Source organism: Ursus maritimus, unplaced genomic scaffold (genome assembly GCF_017311325.1).
Source record: "Ursus maritimus isolate PB19 unplaced genomic scaffold, ASM1731132v1 scaffold_17, whole genome shotgun sequence".
NCBI lineage: Eukaryota > Metazoa > Chordata > Mammalia > Carnivora > Ursidae > Ursus > Ursus maritimus.
Genome location: NW_024424119.1, coordinates 21,023,963 through 21,046,580, shown reverse-complemented (window position 1 = coordinate 21,046,580; position 22,618 = coordinate 21,023,963).

Genomic DNA, 22,618 nt, shown 5'->3' with positions numbered 1-22,618 from the left:
AGAGTTGTTGTAGTCAGTAAATGAAGCAAAATGTATGCAAAGAACCTAGCTCAACATTCAACATTGAATAGAGACTCTGTAAACATTGGCGTTTTTTTCTTTCCTAGGAATCATCAAACGGTTAGTAGTTTACTGTATCCTTGCCCTCAAAGTTTCAGACTGCTTTTAAATGAAAATAATGCATATAAATACCTTAATGTCAGAGGCTCTTCCAATTTAGGAATAATAACCATGGAGTTACCACATTTGGATTAGAAAACTTTTTAAAATTTAAAAACAAATAAAATCAAGAGACTCAGTTCAAATTAGGTTGCACTTTCCCCTTACCTCTACTATAATGGTAGGTACTACCAACACTAGACTGAGCCCTCTTCTGAAATCTCTGAGCTGGTGTATGAAAGATTCCTCCATCAATGGAGAACATAAGAAGGAGTCTACTTACAACCTAACATCAGACTTCTCCAAGCATGTGCCAGTGACCGAAAGAGGGGATAAAAGGATGTCTGAATGTTCCCCCCATTTTTTTCTTTCAGTTTTTCTTGGATTATAAATTGAAGATCCATCTTGACATCAAATTTGAACACATTCTGATATAGTTAGTGACTGGATAACTAGAGTTCTTCCTAGTTAAGTGGTCTCATCTGTTTCTCTCAACAAAAATTAGATGGATGGATAGATAGATGATAGATAGATAGATAGATAGATAGATAGATAGATAGATAGATGATAGCAAACATTCTAGTTGTCAAACAGACCTTGCTGTAGGTTTCTTCTTCCTTCCTTCCTTCCTTCCTTCCTTCCTTCCTTCCTTCCTTCCTTCTTTTTTTTCTTTCTTTCTTTCTTTCTTTCTTTCTTTCTTTCTTTCTTTCTTTCTTTCTTTCTTTCATCTTTCATTCGTTCTTTTTTGGAGGTGGGGAGATAATCTTAGATCTCTTATTCCATTCACTCTGTATTAAAGGGAAAAATTATAATATGACCTTGCCAAGGGAGTTCTCAGACTCTATGTCTATTTTAGATTTTGTAAATGTCAAAGATCTCAAAACATAAATTTCATTAAGTTCCATGAGGACCAAGACATACTCATATACTACTTTGCATTTCCAGTTCCAAGTATAAAGACTAACATACGGTTAAAATTCAATCAGTAACCGATGAACTGAACTAAAGAACAGATTTGTATAAGGAGTTATACTAACCACATTGGCATCATGGGAACTAATTTAAAATAAAGTTCTCTTAAATACATTTTGCTTTTATATTGTAACCCAAAATAAAGACACGTCTCTGCTAGAGAAATTTGAGGAAATGAATCACTTTCCTAAGTCATGTGGCAAATCAGTTGTGCTTTATTGTATTGCTAATATTATAGAGACAGGTTTTATAGGTTTAATTTTTAAAGAACTATACATTTTCAATTCTGTTCCTGAGACATTTATCAAAAGATAAAGACTCAACTACTGCATGTGTCCATGAAACCATTTTTCATTAATTTTATAGAGATCTTTAAACAAGGGTCATAAACGCAAATGCTACCAGATACAGACAGAAAATAAAAGGAATAAAATAATTGGATTTAAGGCAATTGGGAGTAGGTGGAACTGGGAAGGCCTGGAGTCCATATGCTTATTATAAAGACATTTTTAAAAATTTATAACGCTATGCACATAAAAAGGTCAGTAGGACAAATTCTTCAAGCAATCTGCTTGCAAATTTCCAGCCTCTCTTTTAAGAACTAATATTCCACACGGTAACATTTATCTCATGTTTAGTAATTCTATCATTTTCACTTGAGTTGATGTTTCTTCAGTTAAATTAAAATGAAACTAGTATTTCATAAAAATAATCTTAATGGTTTTATTCAATTTTCCTAAATGCTTTCTATCTACATTGAGGGTTTTTTTAATAATAATTTTTATTATGTTAGTCACCATACAGTATATCCTTAGTTTTTGATGTAATGTTCCATGATTCATTATCTGTGTATCTACATTGAGTTTTTATCAATTATTTATATACATTGGTGGCTAAAAAGATGCCTTCTAAAGGTACTTATGCATATTTCCAGGTAGAGATTTAAGATAACTGTTTCTACTTATTTCTTCACAGTGTTCTGTGCTGATTAATTTTTACAATATATGCATTTATTTAAACAATACATATTTGTTGTTTGCTATTTGTCAATGTTCTCATCACTGTGGATAGAGCAGTGAGCATAGCATACAAAAATTTCTGTCTCCATAAGACTCATATTCTAGTAGTAGGAGACATAAGAAAAATATTGCTGAAGAGAAAAATACAGTACGTCAACTAGGGATAATTAATGTGACAAGAAACAAATTAGGGCAGACATAAGGAAGACAAGAATTTGAGGGAATACAATTCTAAATTAGGTGGTATATTAGCCAAGGTCTGGTCAAGAGACATAACAATATTAGTTATTATAATACAAAGAAAATTTACTATGAAGAATTGTTACCTAGTTATTGAAGATATTCAAAAGTAAAAATGAAATGCTAAGGTATTACAGCAATAGCAAAAACAGTATAGAGCAAAGAGGAGAAGGCTGTTCTGTCTCCATCCTCTTGACTTCACTCTTCCTCTACTACCTCCTATTGGTAGAAGTTAACAGTGAGTTGACTGACAAAGAAGAAAAGTGTTTTGCCAATTTCCCTCTTAGTATATATTCACAAAGCAGAAGATAGAAAATGTGGGTTTGTAGTTGAGAAACAATATGTTAATATATTGCCATTTTTTTTTAATTTTAGTTTTTGAAGTTTGTATGGGTCAGTTTATGTGGGTTCCCTAGTAATAAATTAAACAGCTTGAGAGGAAAGGAAGAAGGGAGTCACCTGAGTCAGTCTACAGATTCTACAGCGGCTCATCATCTTCCAAACATCCCTTTCATCATGCCAATTCGCTCTACTCTGGGCGGGTGTGAGAAGGATATTCACAGTATACAAAATGATACACTGATGCATGTTACGTATTTTCCATTCTAAGAAGAATTTCTCTACTCGGGAAGCTTGAGGATAGCTAGCATATATGGTCATTCCAAACTGGTGAATTAAGTCTCTAAAATGTTATGTCCCGACTTTCCAATGGTCTGGCCAGGTAATCAGGAATTATTACTACAATAATATTAATGGATGTGCCTTTTGAAATAAATCAGTTGATGTGTAGAAAATCCCTACATCAGAATTGGTACAGTAAGTTTACTTTAATTCTTTCTATCTAGGCTTTATGGTACTTGACAACTGTGCTAAATAGATTTTTGCATTTGTCTAGTATCAGAAAACATTGTTTCTTTTTCCTTCTAATTTTGAGGGGGGTGTGTGTGTGTGTGTGTGCACACATGCATTCAGGGAGTTGAAAAAAATAATTTATTCAAACAACTTTTAGCTGGGTATTTACTTTCTAAATTATACAGGGGGAAGAAAAAGGATTCTATCAGATAAAGCATTCATCTTTAAGAGATGGGCTTTTCCCAATGTGGAACCAGTGGTTAGAGAAATAATATCCCTTTATGCATAACAAGTTCAATATAAAACTTGAATACTTGAACCCTGAGATAATCATTCAATGAAAGTAAGAAAAAACTGAGTACACAAAATACAAGACTTTGCGCATCAACAAAAATATTAAATTTTGGAAAGAAATGAGAAGAGGGAGGGACAATAGGAATGAGGAAAAAGAAGAAGGGATATGCAGAGGAGGAAACTGTGCAGAGGAGGAAAGGAAAGATAGAGAAATAGATAATGGATGGAAGGAAGACAAGATGGAAATGAAGGAAGAAAAGCAAAGAAAGGGAGGGAAGGACAGAGAAAGAAAGGGACACAGGGAGAAAGGGAGACGGGAGAGAGAAATGATATTCCTCTTAGAATGGTGTAGCAACATTTTGATTAATCTTGAAATCACTGGAACATATCAGTTATGATATGTAAGATATCTAAAATATCTATGAGATAATATACTTGTTTATTTAATTGTTTTCCTTCCTGAAATAGGTATAAAATACTTGGTTTTCCTTCATCTAGTTAAACAACAGATCCTAACATGTATCTTTTAAATCTAAGAGCAGCTATATTAATACAACAAATTATATTTAGCTTAACTATATTTATCTGTCCTTCGTGTTTCATTTTCCACATTTCTTGGTTCAGAGGGTGGTTCAAAAACTTCATCTCATAGCTAGCTAAGTACATTCTTCGTCACGGAATATGAATATGAAGATTTTGGTTGAAAAAATTCACAATTAGAAATCTGAGATTTATTTTAATTGTTGAACATCCTTGATGTTAATCACATCAAAATGAAATAAATAAAATGTTTTATGCTTATAATGCAAGAATAATATAGCAAATGGTAAGATATGTAATTTATTTATTTTTTTTGAAAGATTTTATTTTATTTATTCATTCAACAGAGATAGAGACAGCCAGCGAGAGAGGGAACACAGCAGGGGGAGTGGGAGAGGAAGAAACAGGCCTCCAGCGGAAGAGCCTGATGTGGGGCTCGATCCCAGAACGCCGGGATCACGCCCTGAGCCGAAGGCAGACGCTTAACCGCTGTGCCACCCATGCGCCCCATAAGATATGTAATTTAAGTCCACTTGGTCTTTTTTCTTATATCTGAGGGGATCATTTTGACACAATAAGACATAGTTTTAGTTACTTTTGTTTAAATTAATATTTCAGTTATTGTAGTTAAAAACTTTAAATGTAGTTTTTGTTGAGGCTTTCAGCTTATTTTAATCTAGCAATTACTATAAAATGAGATTAGTCATTTTATTTGGTTTCAATTTATGTTCAAATAAGTTATACATTTGAGGGATTAAAATCTGTTTAAATTCACTGTATTTACATATTTAATTAACATTCACTTAGGTTTTAAGGTACAATAAAAAATTATCTGATTATCTTAATCACTTCAAATATCTAACAAGGCAAATAAATTTTATGAACGAAATATTCCTGTGCACTAACAAATGCTTTAAGTTTAATAAATCATATTTTTAAATTTCATAACAGATTAATTTAACCATTCAATTCAACTTTAAACAAGTATATACATACAATGCAGTAACTCTAAAATCCATTATTGTACTTATATTACTAATATTACTTATATTACTAATATTACTAATATAAGTTACATAGAAGTTTCAGTAATATACCATTTCTTCATCACAGGTTTACAAATACATTCTCTTAATGAAGTAAAAAATAGTAATCTCTCATGCTTGCTATAGCAGCTTTGATTTTATACTGAAGTTAATGGCCTAGGGTTCTGTCTTTTGGAGCTAGGTATAGTTTCCAGAAAGATTCTACCCAGATTTGACTTTATTGACTATTTTGTACATAGTGCAACTTCCCAAATGATGTTCTTTTTTTTTTTTTTCCAAGACTGGGTGATCTCACTTCCCCTACACAAATCAAATATATTGCCTTTATAATCATTTGCTTAAATACTGTCTGTGTGTGTGAGGGGGTAGGGAAGAGGAACCGTGTGCATTTGAAGAGTATTGTAGGGGGTGTTGAATAAAATCCCTTTAACCAAGCCAACATTTATCCAGTCAATGTGTGAATTATACACGTGAAACACATAACAAAACAAGAAATCCATCAGGTAAAATTTTAAACCTTAAAGATGTCATTTTTCTAATGTGGAATCAATAGTTGGAGAAACATATTTCCATGGGTTTAACAAATTCAATATAAATCTTTACACTATCCTCAACATTTTTGTTGACTGATTTCACCTGCTTAGATTTTTGCTACCCTATCTAGAAGTAGAACTAATCACTTTTAGTATCAAATAATTGTGATAAGATTTCATTGTTAACCTTCAGGCATGCAACTCAGATATACCCATATTCAGCAGTTTCTGTAAACAACAGAAATTTATTTATATATAACCACTTCTTAGAGTATTTTTAAGTATCATCATGTACTCACGGTTTTTCAAGGAACTATTGTTTTCTTATTTAATTATTAAATTATCACATTAGGGATCACATTAGGGATTAGGGAATCTCCTTTAAGCCACCCCTTTGCATCGCTGAAAGTCTTATCGTCTAGCAACAACTCAATTTTCTTTTTTTTTTTTTTAAAGATTTTATTCATTTGACAGAGAGAGCGAGCGAGAGAGGGAGCACAAGCAGGGGGTGTGGGAGACGAAGAAGCAGGCTCATAGGGGAGGAGCCTAATGTGGGGCTTGATCCCCGAATGCCAGGATCACGCCCTGAGCCAAAGGCAGACGCTTAACGACTGCGCCACCCAGGCGCCCCTACAGCTCAATTTTCTTGTCCTATGTTTATTTTTCCTAACTAAAGACACAGACAACTCCCAAGAATTTCATCTCCTTATTGAGAATAAGGTTAGCATTGAGGCATTGTAAATGAATAAAAGATTGCAGCAACAGGTAACAACTCTTGTTGTGACACCCTGATGGAAGAACTAGAAAATAGTATATATGAAGTGAAGAGTTTTTAGTGATATTTTCTATTTAATTTCTTATGTATAAAATTTATTTGAATATGAAGTGGTTTTTTTTTAATAACTTTTTATTATATTATGTTAGTCACCATACAGTACATCTCCGGTTTCCAATGTAAGGCTCGATGATTCATTAGTTGCGTATATCACCCAGTGATATCACCATGCAATACGTGCCCTCCTTACTACCCATCACCAGTCTATCCCATTCCCCCACCCCCCTGCCCTCTGAGGCCCTCAGTTTGTTTCTCAGAGTCCATAGTCTCTCATGTTTCATTCCCCCTTCTGATTACCCCCCCTTTCTTTATCCCTTTCTTCCCCTACTGATCATCCTAGTTCTTATGTTCCATAGATGAGGGAAATCATATGATAGGTGTCTTTCCCTGCTTGCCTTATTTCACTTAGCATTATCTCCTCCAGTGCCGTCCATGTTGCAGCAAATGTTGAGAACTCGTTCTTTCTGATAGCTGAGTAATATTCCATTGTATACATGGACCACAACTTCTTAATCCAGTCATCTGTTGAAGGGCATCTCGGCTCCTTCCACGATTTAGCTATTGTGGACATTGCTGTGATGAACATTGGGGTGCATATGGCCCTTCTCTTCACTACGTCTGTATCTTTGGGGTAAACACCCAGTAGTGCAATGGCTGGATCATAGGGTAGCTCAATTTTTAACTTTTTAAGGGACCTCCACACGGTTTTCCAGAGTGGCTGTACCAACTTGCATTCCCACCAACAATGTAGGAGGGATCCCCTTTCTCCACATCCTCTCCAACAATTGTTGTTTCTTGTCTTGTCTATTTTTGCCATTCTAACTGGCGTAAGGTGGTATCTCAGTGTGGTTTTGATTTGAATTTCCCTGATGGCTAATGATTTTGAACATTTTTTCATGTGTCTGTTAGCCATTTGTATGTCTTCATTGGAAAAGTGTCTGTTCATATCTTCTGCCCATTTTTTGATTTGTTTATTTGTTTCTCGTGTATTGAGTTTGAGAAGTGCTTTGTAGATCTTGGATACCAGTCCTTTATCTGTAGTGTCATTTGCAAATATATTCTCCCATTCCGTGGGCTGCCTCTTAGTTTTTCTGACTGTTCCCTTGGCTGTGCAGAAGCTTTTTATCTTGATGAAGTCCCATAAGTCATTTTATCTTTTGCTTCTCTTGCCTTTGGGGATGTGTCATGAAAAAGGTTGCTTTGGCCGATGTCGTATAGGTTGCTGCCTATGTTCTCCTCTATGATTTTGATGGATTCCTGTCTCACATCTAGGTCTTTCATCCATTTGGAGTTTATCTTTGTGTATGGTGTGAGAGAGTGGTCAAGTTTCATTCCTTTGCATGTAGCTGTCCAATTTTCCCAGCACCATTTACTGAAGAGACTGTCTTTATTCCACCAGATGTTTTTTCTTGCTTTAGCAAAGATTAGTTGCCAAAGAGCCAAGGGTCCATTTCTGGGTTCTCTATTCTGTTCCATTGGTCTATGTGTCTGTTTTTGTGCCAGTACCATGCTGTCTTTGTGATCACAGCTTTGTAGTACAGCTCGAAATCCGGCATTGTGATGCCCCCAGCTTTGTTTTTCCTTTTCAACAGTTCCTTGGCGATTCGGGGCCTTTTCTGGTTCCATACAAATTTAAGGACTATTTGTTCCAGTTCTTTGAAAAATGTCCTCGGTATTTTGATCGGGATAGCACTGAAAGTGTAGATTGCTCTGGGTAGCATGGACATTTTAACTATGTTAATTCTTCTGATCCATAAGCATGGTATATCTTTCCATCTTTTTATGTCTTCCTCAATGTCTTTCAAGAGTGATTTATAGTTTCTAGAATATAGGTCCTTTACGTCTCTGGTTAAGTTAATTCCAAGGTAACGTATGGTTTTTGGTGCTATTGTAAATGGGATGGATTCCCTAATCTCTCTTTCTTCAATCTCGTTATTCGTGTATAGAAATGCAGCTGATTTCTGAACATTGACTTTGTATCCCGCCACGTTACTGAATTGCTCTATAACTTCTAATAGTTTGGGAGTGGCTTCTTTTGGGTTTTCCATATAGAGTATCATGTCATCTGCGAAGAGAGACATTTTGACTTCTTCTTTGCCGATTTGGATACCTTTTATCCCTTTTTGTTGTCTGATTGCTGTTGCAAGGACTTCTGGTACTATGTTGAATAATAGTGGCGAGAATGGGCATCCTTGTCAAGTTCCTGATCTTAAGGGAAAGGCTTCCAGCTTTTCCCCATCGAGAATCATATTTGCAGTAGGCTTTTCATAGATGGCTTTTATGAGATTGAGAAATGTACCTTCTATTCCTACACTCTGAAGGGTTTTAATCAGGAAAGGATGCTGTATTTTGTCAAATGCTTTTTCGGCATCGATTGAGAGGATCATATGGTTCCTGAGTCTTTTCTTGTTGATATGATGTATCACGCTGATTGATTTGCGAATATTGAACCACGCTTGCATCCCAGGTATGAATCCCACTTGATCATGATGGATAATCCTTTTAATGTACTGTTGGATTCTATTAGCAAGTATCTTGTTGAGGATTTTGGCGTCCATATTCATTAGGGAGATCGGTCTGTAATTCTCCTTTTTGAGGGGGTCTTTGCCTGGTTTGGGGATCAAGGTAATATTGGCCTCATAGAATGAGTTTGGTAGCTTTCCTTCTGTTTCTATTTTTTGAAATAGCTTTAGGAGAATAGGTATTATTTCTTCTTTGAATGTTTGGTAGAATTCCCCAGGAAAACCGTCCGGGCCTGGAGTTTTGTTATTTGGAAGGTTGTTTATCACTGACTCAATTTCTTCATAATTAATTGGCCTGTTTAAGGAATCAATTTCTTCCGGTTTCACTCTTGGTAGTTTATAAGTTTCCAGGAAGGATTCCATCTCTTCCAGATTGCTTAGTTTATTGGCATATAGCTGTTGATAAAAATTTCTAATAATCCTTCCAATTTCAATGGTGCTGGTCGTGACCTTTCCTTTTTCATTCATAATTTTAATAATTTGGGTTCTTTCTCTTTTCTTTTGGATAAGTCTTGCCAGTGGTCTGTCAATTTTATTGATTCTCTCAAAGAACCAGCTTCTAGTCCTGTTGATCTGCTCTACTGTACTTCTGGTTTCTGCTTGATTGATTTCAGCTCTAATTTTGGTCAACTGCTTCCTCGTGCGTGGATTAGGCCTGTCCCTCTGTTGCTGTTCCAGCTTCTTGAGGTGAGAATATAAAAACTGCATTTTAGATTTTTCTATTCTTTTGAGTGAGGCTTGGATGGCTATGTATTTCCCCCTTAGGACTGCCTTTGCAGTATCCCATAGGTTTTGGACTGTTGTATTTTCATTCTCATTGGTCTCCATAAATTGTTTAATTTGATTTTTGATTTCCTGGTTTATCGAGTCATTCCTGAGCAGGATGGTTCTTAGTCTCCAAGTGTTTGAGTTTCTTCCAAATTTTTCCTTGTGGTTGAGTTCCAATTTCAGAGCGTTGTGGTCTGAGAATATGCAGGGGATAATTTCAATCTTTTGGTATCGGTTGAGACCTGTTTTGTGTCCCAGAACATGGTCTATTCTTGAGAATGTTCCATGGGCATTAGAATAGAATGAGTATTCTTTGGTTCTGGGGTGTAGTGTTCTATATATATCTATGAGGTCCAACTCGTCGAGTATGGCATTCAAAGCCTTTGATTCTTTGCTTAGTTTTTGCCAGGGTGTTCTGTCTATTTCTGAGAGTGGAGTGTTGAGGTCCCCTACTATTAATGTATTTTTATTTATATGTCTCTTTATTCTGGTTAAGAGTTGGCTTGTGTATCTTGCTGCTCCCCTGTTGGGGGCATATATATTTATAATTGTCATATCCACTTGTTGAATACTTCCCTTAAGAATAATATAGTGCCCTTCTGCATCTCTAACTATAGTCTGTAGTTTAAAATCCAATTTATCTGATATGAGAATTGCTACCCCAGCTTTCTTTTGAGGTCCATTTGCGTGAAAGATGGTACTCCATCCCCTTACTCTCAGTCTGAATGCATCTTTGGGTTCGAAATGAGTCTCTTGTAGACAGCAAATGGATGGGTCATGTCTTTTTATCCAATCTGCAACCCTGTGGCATTTTATGGGATGGTTCAAACCATTTACATTAAGACTGATTACTGAGAGATATGATTTTAATGTTGCCATGTTGCCAGTAAAGTCTTTGTTTGTATTGGCTGTGACTTTCTGTTCTGTATCACTCTTGGGGCCTTTTTACTTTTATAGAACCCCCCGTAATATCTCCTGTAGGGCTGGTTTCGTGGTTACAAAATTGGTTAGTGACTGGCGATTCTGAAATGTCTTTATTTCTCCATCAATTCTGAATGACAGCCTTGCTGGATAAAGGATCCTTGGCTCATGTTTTTCTCTGAAAGAGCTTTAAAAATGCTCCCCCAACGCTTTCTCTCATTCCAGGTCTGTGTAGACAGGTCTGACGTAATTCTGATGCCTTTGCTTTGGTACGTGAGAATTTTCTTTGCCCTGGCCACTTTCAATACTGTATCCTTGCATCTAATATTTGCGAAATGCACTATGACGTGACGTGGCGTAGGTTTGTCGTGGTTGAGCTTGGGAGGGGTCCTCTCTGCCTCTTGGACACGAATGTTTGTTTCCCTCGCTAGATTAGGGAAGTTTTCAGCTACAATTTGTTCAAATATCTCTTCTAGACCTCTGTTTTTCTCCACCCCTTTGGGGGTGCCGATGATTCTAACATTGGATCGTTTCATTGAGTCAGTAATCTCCCGTAACCTACATTCATGGGCGTGGATTTTTTAAGACCAGCTTCCATTTTCGTTTTTTCCTCTATTAACCCATCCTCCAATTCACTAACACGTTCCTCTGCTTCTGTGACCCTGGCCGTCAGAGCCTCTAGTTTTGCCTGCATTTGGCTCATAGAATTTTTAATTTCTGTCAGATTCGCTCTCATTTCTGTCCTTAGGGATTCTATATTCTCAGTAACCTTTTCGTTAATAGTTTTTTCAATTCTACTCATCATTTTGACCATCGTTACTCTGAATTCCATTTCTGATAATTTGGTTACATCCATATCCATTATTTCTGTGGCAGAGGCCACAGAATCACTGTCTTTTCTTTGCTGGGGGGGGCTTCTCCTTCTTGTCATTCTGATGAGGAGAGGTTGCGGGGTTGTCCAGAGCCCAAATTATTGACTGGGTCCCAGGCCGTGCCCCTTGTTTTATAGGGATCTTAGGGATGTGGGCTTCTTCTTTAAAGATTTTATTTATTTATTTATGTGGCAGCCAACCAGCGAGAGAGGGAACAGAAGCAGGGGAGTGGGAGAGGAAGAAGCAGGCTCCCAGCGGAGGAGCACGATGAGGGACTCCTTTCCGGAACGCCGGGATCACGCCCTAAGCTGAAGGCAGGCGCTCAATGACTGCGCCACCCAGGCGACCGGGTTGTGGGCTTCTTGATTTTTCAGGCTGCCTTCTGGGGGAGGGGCCTGCCGCGCCGATACTCAGGCAACCCTGTTTGGGTAGAGTCTCCGTGTCCCCTGCGAGGGGGGATGGGGATGGGCACTCCCTGAGCCGGTATTTCCAGGCTTTTGTTCTCTGGCGGCTTTCCCTGGCGGTTTGCTGTGCCTCTTCTGAGGGTCAGAGCAGCAGAGGCTGCGTTGTCGCAGAACAGAGGGATTGCGGCCCGTTCTCCACTGATGTTCTGGCCACTTTAACTCTGTTACTGTTGGTGCTGCTCAACCCTGCAGCATCCGGGATGTGCGCCCCACACCCGGCGTCCCAGCCCTCACTTCCAGGGCCGGCGCGTCTCTGTCCTTTGTGTTTCTAACGCCGCCAGCCGCCAGCCGCCCCGCGCGCGCTCCCGGATCTCCCGGTCTCAGTCTGGATCCAGTGAGCGCACCGGGATTCCGGGGTTCCCCGAGATGCCTGGTGGCGCGCGCTCCCGGCTCACGGTCTCAGTCTGCTCTCTTGTGGGTGCCGTTGAGAGTCTGCCTGTTCCCGGTGCAGGTGGCTGCTGCTTCCCGGCGCCCGAACGCGGCGGCTCCCTCCTCCTTCCGTTTATCTTCCGATATCTGTGCACGGTTTCACGGCTCCCCGCTTCGTACCTCAATACTCAGCGCTGGAGATGTTCATTTGTAGAGATCCAGATGTATCTTCCTGCGTCTCAGGCTGGTTCCGTGGTTGTTTAGGCTGGTCTGGTACCTATCCAGCTCGACTCAGGGGACCGGCTGAAAAAGGGGTCCCCTACTCCTCCGCCATCTTAACTCCACCTCTGAATATGAAGTGTTTTAAACCTACTATTTTCTTTCCTTACCTTCCTTCCTCTCTATCATGTCACCTTAACTTTATTATATGAAATGCATGTGTAAATTGTAGTATTATAGAATTACTTCATATAGGGTATATACCTACTTAGGTCTCAGAATTTATATCAGAAATGCAACTCCCCTTTTCTACTTCCTTATGGTGTTAGCATGTTTCACTGTCCATTGTCCATCATTGACATTGATACTTTGTGGGCTCTGTAAGAACGAAATATAGTGGAAGTTTGAATTTGCCATTTGTAAGTGTCCATTATAAAATAACAAGTGCATTCTGATTAATTTCTTAGCATATGATTGTGGTTTTAGAGGTTTGAGGGATATGCAATACTAGATTCTCATTAGCCTTTTTATTTTTCATTATTATTCATCACTTGTAATGCCACTTGCCATGTAATGTTTTTCTTCTGGGGTTCAGCTGTGATAGGGTGATTTGTTGTAACATACTGTTTTTTAACTGCCGGAAGGTTATTATATGAACAAATATTCACTGATACAGAAAAACATAAGAATTTTCACTAAACTATGCTGAAATCACACAGTTCTCTGGACAGATAACCCAATATATTTATCACAAAGGATATATTTGAGTGAATAAAATGGACTGTTTATCCAAAATTATCCATTTATTTCAATTGTCTTAACCCAATCCTCTTTTTTCTCATCTAATTAACAATCAAATCAAACCAAACAGAACAAAAAAATTCTGATAATAAAGTCACACAATACAATTAAAGCATTGAGAGGTCCAAGATCCCAGAAGTCTGTTTAGAGTACCAGATGTGCAAAAATATGATTAGTATAGTACTGACATTGCCAAAATAGGAAGAAATTTGAGCAAGTCTTTTCATCACATAAAAAATATGAAATGTGAGGGAAACATTTTATAATTGAGGCTGCAACCTGAAACCATATGCTCAGAACTATTATAGTCAGTCAGATGTAATTATTCCCATGTTTATATGATCATGATAAACTTTCTTTGTTCCTCTTGGTAGTATTTCACAGACTGGAAGGCAGTAGTTAAAGTGACCACAGTGATTATGCAGATAAAAATAAAAATTACAGGGAGATTTTGTGTGTGTGTGTGTGTGTGTGTGTGTGTGTGTTTAAGTAAGCTCTACACCCAAAATGGGGCTTGAATTCATGACCCCGAGATCAAAAGTTGCATGCTCTACAGGACCCTGGAGATGTATTATTTTTATACCAAAAACAAACAAACAAACAAACAAAAAACCTAGTTTTTGCTGGTTTGCTTGATCTCTATATTTTCTAAAACCAAAAATGTAATAGTGTTTTCAACTAATTTTAAATTACATTTTTCAAAGCATAAGTAAATTAGACATTTGAAGGATCATATATAGTCATCTCAAAATAAATGAATTTAACATACAATATAACCAGCTTCTCCTTTTTCTTATATTTATTATAAATGTAACTAATTTTTGTTAGAATAAGAGTGTAGGCCAAATATTTATAACTGTGACTCTAAGTCAACTTGATAAGAAACTTAACAGTAAGGAAAAATATGTAGAGAGAATTTTTTAAAAGATACGAGATATTACATATAAATGAGAAAGTATCAGAAAAGATTGGGGAAAATAACATTTTCTATTAATATTACAAGGGAAGTATTCTGAGATAAACACAGAAAATACATATTTGGAAATAAAGGGTACATTAAAATGATAATCATCATAATAATCAAGATCTATTTAATATCTACTATATGCCAGACACTGTTCTTTACATTGTCTTATTTAGTCTTCGAAAAACCCTACGAGATGGGGGTACTATTTTTCCTATGATTGCAAATGAAGAAACTGAGCATTAGAGAGGTTAAGTAATGTCCTTAGATTCAATGACAGAACTGAAATTTAAAATCACGTCGGGGTGCCTGGGCGGCTCCATAGGTTAATTGTCTGCCTTTGGCTTGGGTCGTGATCTCAGGGTCCTGGGATCAAGCCTCGCATCAGGATCCCTGCTCAGCCAGGGAGTCTGCTTCTCCCTACCTCTGCTTACACTCTGTTCGCGCTCTCTCAAATAAATAAATAAAATCTTTAAAAAAATAAAAATAAAATCATGTCTGTTTAGGTTTAAGAATGAACAGGGATGGGAAAGTCAAACCAAATGGCAACATAGGAGGTTCCTGAATGTCCATCTTCTCAGGAACACAACACAGTGCAGCTAGGCTTGGAGCAGTTCCCTCAGAGAAATCCACAAACTAGCTAATTCCTGCATATTGGGTGAATGAGAAAATATCCATGTTGAAACAGGTAGGAAAGGCTGAGACACATTCTCACCATAAACCCCACTCCTATAATAGTGCCATACGACAAAGAAGGAACCCTCAACTCCCAACTTCTCCCTGAGGAGCAAAGTGTTTGTACCACACACCTGGTGCCCCAGCTTTTAAGACTCCCATCCAAGTGATAGGCCCCCAAAACACCTAGCTGTGAAAGCCAGCAACTATGGCAAACAAAGAAACAATTCTTACAAGCCAGAAGCCCTCTCCATGGCCATTCTCCACAGAGCTCAGCACAGACAGAACAGACAAAAATACCCATCTTTCAGTCTTTCTTTGAAAGGGGCCTAACTGCACACATTATAAGCTGCCTGAGGTTCTCGCTTCTTATTTATCACATACTTAGGGGCTGCCTATGATCCTCCTCAGAGACCAAAGAAGCTGGTGGAGACTTACTCTGCCTTCTCCCTCTGATCCACTCCAACAATAAAACCAAATCACTCGTATCTCCCTATAAGAAGCTTGTCATACATCTGGCACCTCAACTTTTGTAACTGTTCCTTAGAGATGAGTCTTCTGATAGTCAATGGGGCAAACATTCATAAGTCTCCTAGGACCATACGAGGCAAATATAAATTCCTAAGCAGGCACAGGTGCACCACCCCACCCCACGCCCACCATACACCCAGAATCAATGCAGAGGGAGTAAGCAAAAATACTCATTTCCTAGTTTTTCCTTGGAATGGCTTTAACTATATTCTTTCCTACCTGCTATCAAAAATCCAATAGCATTTTTCAGGAAATAGAAAAAAAAATCCTAACATTTGCATGGAATCACAAAAAAAGTCAAATAGCAAAGCATTCTTGAGAAGAAACAAAGCTGAGGGCATCACACTTCCTGATTCCAAACTATATAACAAAGCTGTAGTAACCAAAACAGTATAGTGCTGGCATAAAAGTGGACATATACATGTACATATACATACATGGTATAGAAAGCCCAGAAATAAACCTATGCGTATATGGGCAATTAAAAGATAGTCTCTTCAATACATAGTGCTGGGAAAATTTGATAGCCACATACAGAATGAAACTGGGCCACTGTCTTACACCATCTATAAAAATCAACTCAAAATAAATTATTTGAAAGTAAGACCTGAAATCATACAACTCCTAGAAGAAAACATAAAGAGTATAGTCCTTGACATTACTCTTGGCAATGATTTTTTTTTTAAGATTTTATTCATTTATTTGACAGAGATAGAGACAGCCAGCGAGAGAGGGAACACAAGCAGAGGGAGTGGGAGAGGAAGAAGCAGGCTCATAGCGGAGGAGCCTGATGTGGGGCTCGATCCCGTAACGCCGGGATCACACCCTGAGCTGAAGGCAGACGCTCAACCACTGTGCCACCCAGGCGCCCCTGATTTTTTGTTTTTGACACCAACAGCAAAGACAACAAAAGAAAAATTTTAAAGTGGGACTACATTAAACTAAGAAGATTTACACAACAAAGGAAACCATCAACAAAATTAAAAAGTAATCTATGAAATGGGGAAAATATTTGCAAACCACATATATAATAAGAGATTAATATTCAAAATATACAAGGAACTCATATAACTCAATAGCAAAAACATAAATAATCCAATTTAAAAATGGACATAGCTCTGAATAGATATTGATCCAAAGAAGACATAAAAATTGTCTACAGGTACATGGAAAGGTTCTTAGGATGCCTGGGTGGCTCAGTCAGTTAAGCAGCCAACTCTTGGTTTTGTCTCAGGTCATGATCTCCCCGTCTGGAGATGGAGCCCAAGGTTCAGCCCCATACTCAGTGGGGAGTCTGCTTCCCCTCTCCCTCTCCCTCTGTCCCTCTCCCCTGCTCTCTCTCTATCTCTCTGAAATAAAAAAATCTTAAAAAAAAGAAAAGGTGCTCAACATCACTAATCATTAAGGAAATGCAAATCGAAACCACACTGAGGTTGTACTTCACATCTGTGATCATGGCTATTAACAAAAAAGGCAATTGATCAGGGCACCTGGGTCCAAAGGAAATGAAACCATTATCTTGAAGAGAATATGTCCACTAATATTTGTTGAGGCATTATTCACAACATCCAAGGTATGGAAACAACTTGTCTGTGAGCAGATGAATGGATAAATAAAATGTGGTGTGTGTGTGTGTGTGTATATATATGCAGATATATATATATATATATATATATATATATATGAACATTATATACAATGAAACATTATTCAACTTTGAGAAATAGGAAATCCTGCCATTTGAGACAACATGGTAGAAACTGGCAGGCATTGTGCTAAATGAAATAAGCCAGACAGAGAAAGACAAATACTGCACAGTATCACTTATGTGCCTGGGTGGCTCAGTTAGTTAAGCGTCTGACTCTTGATTCCAGCTCAGGTCATGATCTTAGGGTCATGAGATTAAGCCCCGAGTCAGGCTCTGTGCTGAGCAGGGAGCCTGCATAAGATTCTCTCTCTCCCTCTCGCTCTCCCCTCCCTCCCCACATGTGCATGCTCTCTCTCTTTAAAAAAAAAAAGTCACTTCTGTAGTTTTCATGACTTACTTGGATCCTGAGTTAAAATAAACCTTCAATAAACATGTATTGAACTGTTACTAAGCAGTAATATTAAGTAGTTCACCATTTTTGATATACTTACTAACAAATAAGCATATTGTTATACTGAAACCATCACTGTAGATGTGATATCCCTAGTTTCTCTCCATAAGGAATCTTTAAGGAACTTAAAACAGTCTCTTTCCTGAAGGAATTTATGGCATAGGGAGAAGAGATAAAGCCTCAAATCACTTTAAGAAAGGATGTGTATAATTGATGCTATGTCCATGTTTCTTGGAATAGTTGTAGGAGCTCAGAGATTAAAGGAAGAGAAATCATATTCACCTAGAGTGATAATAAGAGAAGGTGCCAGTCTTTAAATATGAGCCAGCCTTTAAAAAATGTACAGAATTTCAAAGTGGAGTTTGGGATATGTGGCCATAAAAGCAAAAAAGGGATTGACAAGGGCAAATGTATTAAGGAATAAATGTGTAAAGGTCAATAGCTCAACAATGTGATGGACGGTTTTGCTAAAGATTGGTCTACAGCGAGGGGAGTTTGAGCTATTAAGAATGTCACAACAGAACTGAAAGCCTTCATTCTAGACACAACGTGTTTTGAAAATGGAAGTAATAAAATTAAAGAGGTGTTATAAAACAATAATGTTCGGAACCGGTCGAAGGAACAAAAGGCAGGCAGCTAGAACAACAGCTGCAAAGTGTGAATAAATACCTTCTTTACAAAGAAAATAGTGGGAGTGTAAACAAAGGGATAGGCACAAGCTATCACCTCCTTGTCAGAAGTGGTAAGTCATAGTGAAATTACAGAAACTCTCAGTTTTAACTGAGTTGAACTAAAATAAGAACAGTTTATCAACTTTGAAGGCAGCTTATATTTCCACGTCAGATATTTAAAATACTATTTTTTTTTAAGATTTTGTTTATTTATTTATTTGACAGAGAGAGATAGCCAGCGAGAGAGGGAACACAAGCAGGGGGAGTGGGAGAGGAAGAAGCAGGCTCCCAGCAGGGGAACCTGATGTGGGGCTCGATCCCATAACGCTGGGATCACACCCGAGCCGAAGGCAGACACTTAACGACTGCACCACCCAGGCACCCCTTAAAATGCTATTTTATTTTATTTTATTTTATTTTATTTTATTTTATTAAATACTATTTTAAAACAATTTTATTGATTTTATTTTTTTCAGAGAAGTTTAAAGTTCAGAGCAAAATTGAGGGGAAGACAGATGTTTCCCATGTGACCCTAGCCTGTACATATGCATAACTTCCCCAATTATCAACATACCCCACCAGAGTAGTACATGTGTTACGGCTGTTAATGCTACATTGACACATCCTAATCATCAAAAGTCTGTAATTTACATTACATTCATAATTTGTATGATATATTCTATAATTTTAAACAAATGGATTATGATATGTGTCCATCATGGTTTACTATTTTCATTACCTTAAAAACCCTTTGTGCTCTGTCCATTCATTCCTTGCCCAACCCTAACCCCTAGCAACCATTGATCTTCTTACAATTTCCATTGTTTTGCCTTTCCCAGAATTTCATATACTTGGAGTCATATAGTATGTAGCTTTTTCTTCTTTTACTTAGTAATATGCATTTAAGTTTCCTCCATGTCTTTTCATGGTTTGATAGCTCATTATCTTTTAAGCACTGAGTAATACTCCATCTCTGGATGTTCCACAGTTTATTTATCCATTCACCTACTAGAGGACATTTTGGTTGCTTCCAAGTTTGGTAATTATACATAGAGCTGCTACTACTTGATGACATATGATGTGAAGCAACTTTTCAAATGCTTATTTGCCACTGGTGAGGTGTCTCTTCAGATCTTTGGCCCACTTTTTAATGGAGTTGCTTTCTTATTGTTGAGTTTTAAGAGTTCTTTGTATATTTGTGATAAAAGTACTTTATCAGATATGCCTTTTGCAAATATTTTCTTCCAGTCTGTGGCTTATTTTCTCATTCTCTTTACATTGTTTTATGTATGGCAGAAGTTTTTAATTTGAATGAAGTCTAGCTTATCACTCATTTATTTCATGGATTATGCTTTTGGTGCTATATCTAAAAAGTCATTGCCATATTCAAGTTCATCTAGGTTTTCTTCTCTGTTATCTTCTGGGAGTTTAATAGTTTTGTGGTTTTCCACTAAATCTGTGATCCATTTTGAGTTAATTTTTAGGAAGGGTGTGAAGTCTAGATTCTTTTTTTTTTTTTTTTTTTTTTTCCCCATGTGATGTCCAACTAAGTAACAAGTTTGTTCTCACTTAGACTTAGATAGGTTGAATATATAGCAGTTTTTACTATGACATAATCTCAACTAGTGTTTACAAATAGGAAGTCTTTATAATGTCAAAAACGTCAGTTTTAATGAATAAAGATTCATAGAAAATAAACCATGACCCTCGGTATCCCAGTATAAGGAGATGCCAAGTTATATCAAAACCTATATGCTAATTCTTTCAAGTATGTTGTTTTCCAGGAGCACAAAGGCTTTTAAATTCTTTCATTTTTACATGTATATAAACGATATTACAATGGCAATACTACAGTCTTTTGTAGCTTTACCCATTTTTTACTGATCATCCAGAGGTGATTATACAAAACATAAAAACTAGAAGCACTGTGTTAATAACTAGGCAATAACAACACCCTTATATGAGAGCTTTGTGCTACATTTAGCTATAAAATACTTATTTTTAATTGAAGTTTTTATTAAGATAATTGTAATTTCTCAAACAGTTGCAAAAAAATAATGCAGAGAGAGCAGAGGTATTCTTAAGCCAGATTCCCCCAATGGTAGTATCTTTTTTTAAAATTTTAATTCCAGTATAGTTAGCACACAGCATTATATTAGTTTCAGGTGTACAATATAGGGATTCAACAATTCTGTACATTACTCAGTGTTCATGATAAGTGTGTCCTTAATCCCCATCACCTATTTCACCCATGCCTCCCCACCCATCTGCCCTCTGATAACCATCAGTTCTCTATAGTTAGGAGCCTGGTTTTTGGTTTCTCTATTTTTTTTGTTGTTGTTGTTATTTTGTTTTGTTTCTTAAATTCTACATATCAGTGAAATCATGTGATATGTGTCTTTCTCTGAGTTACTTCACTTTACATTATATTCTCTAGATCCATTCATGTTGTTGTGAATGGCGAGATTTCATTATTTTTATGGCTGAATAATGTTCCATTATATTCCATTATACCACATCTTCTTTATCCATTCATCTATGGAAGGACAATTGTGCTGCTTCCATCCCCCAATAGTAATACCTTGAAACACTAAAGTACAATATCACAACCTAGATACTAAGATAATAAAATCCTCCAGTATTGTTCAAGTTGCCCCAATTTTACTTGTGTGCATGAGTGTCTGTGTTTCATATAGTTTTATAAAATGTGTGGGTTCATATATTCTCTCCCACAGCCCATTACCGCTAGGATCTCTGGTGTTGCCCTTTTATAAACATACCCATTTCTCTCCCATGTAGCCCTCCCTCCCCCCAGTCACAGTTCTACCCTCTATCAATCATTCATCAGCTCTCTATTTCTAAAATTTTGTCATTTTGAATATGTAATCATTGGAATCCTGGATTAACTTTTGGGGGATTTTTTTTTTCACCTAGCATAATTTCCTTGAGATTCATCCAAGTTGTTGTATGTGTCCATAGTTCATTCATTTTAATTGCTGAATAATACTAAGTTATATGTATAATACAATAGTTTGTTTAACCATTTATCCCTTAAAAGACATCTGGGTTTTTTCCAGTTTTTGTCTATTATGAATAAAGCTGCCGTAAGCAGTCATATACATGTTTTCATGTGAACATGAGTCTTTAGTTCTCTGGGATAAATGCCCAGGAGCTCAATTGCTAGGTCACATTGTACTTACATGTTGAAATTTTAAAGAAATAATGAAGATATTTTCCAGATTAGCTATACTATTTTACATTCCCCCATTAATGTATAATTGATATACTCTACACACTTGCCAGCATGTATAATTTATGTATATATAGTATCTCGAATATTTAAAGAGTTCTTCTAACCCAATAACCAGAAGATAACCCAATTAGTAATTGCCAGACTTTTATAGATTTTTACTAAATAGGATATGTGGTTAGAAAATAAGCACACAAATGCTCAGCCTTGTTAACTATTAGGGAAATGTACATTGAAACTACATGAGATACCACTACACACCTAATAGAATGGTTTAACTCTCTGTGTTGCTGAGTATTTGGAGTAACTGGAAGTCTGAAGCATTGTTGATGGGAATGTAAAATGGTACATATTTCAGAAAAGAGGTTGAAAGTTTGTTTGAAAAGTAAGTATATACTACCTCCTTATGTAGTCCTAGATACTTACCTGTGAGAAAAATCATATGTCCATACAAATATTTGAATACAAATGTCAGTAGAAACTTTTGGTAAAAGTCACAAAATTGAAAAAAATTCAAATATACACTGGTAAATAAATGGGTAGACAAATTGTGTTATCTGCACATAATTTAATACTATTCAGTAATAAACAGTTTCAAACTTCTGATACATACGGCATGGATAAATCTCAAAAAAAAAATGATGTTTAGTGCAAGAACCTGAACAAAGTACATAATGTATGATTCCATTTATATTAAATTCTATAAAATTCAAAGCAAACTAATAAAGACAGGTTTTTTTTAAAGATTTTCTTTCTTTCTTTCTTTCTTTCTTTCTTTCTTTCTTTCTTTCTTTCTTTCTTTAAGAGACAGAGAGAGACAGCACAGGGGGAGGGTCAGAAGGGAAGGGATAGAGGGAGAGGGAGGACAAACAGATTCCGTGCTGAGCTCTGAGTGGATGCGAGGCTGGATCTCATGTCCCTGATATTATGACCTGAACCAAAATCAAGAGTCAGATGCTTAACTGACTGAGCCAACCAGGCACCCCTAAAAGACAGTTTACT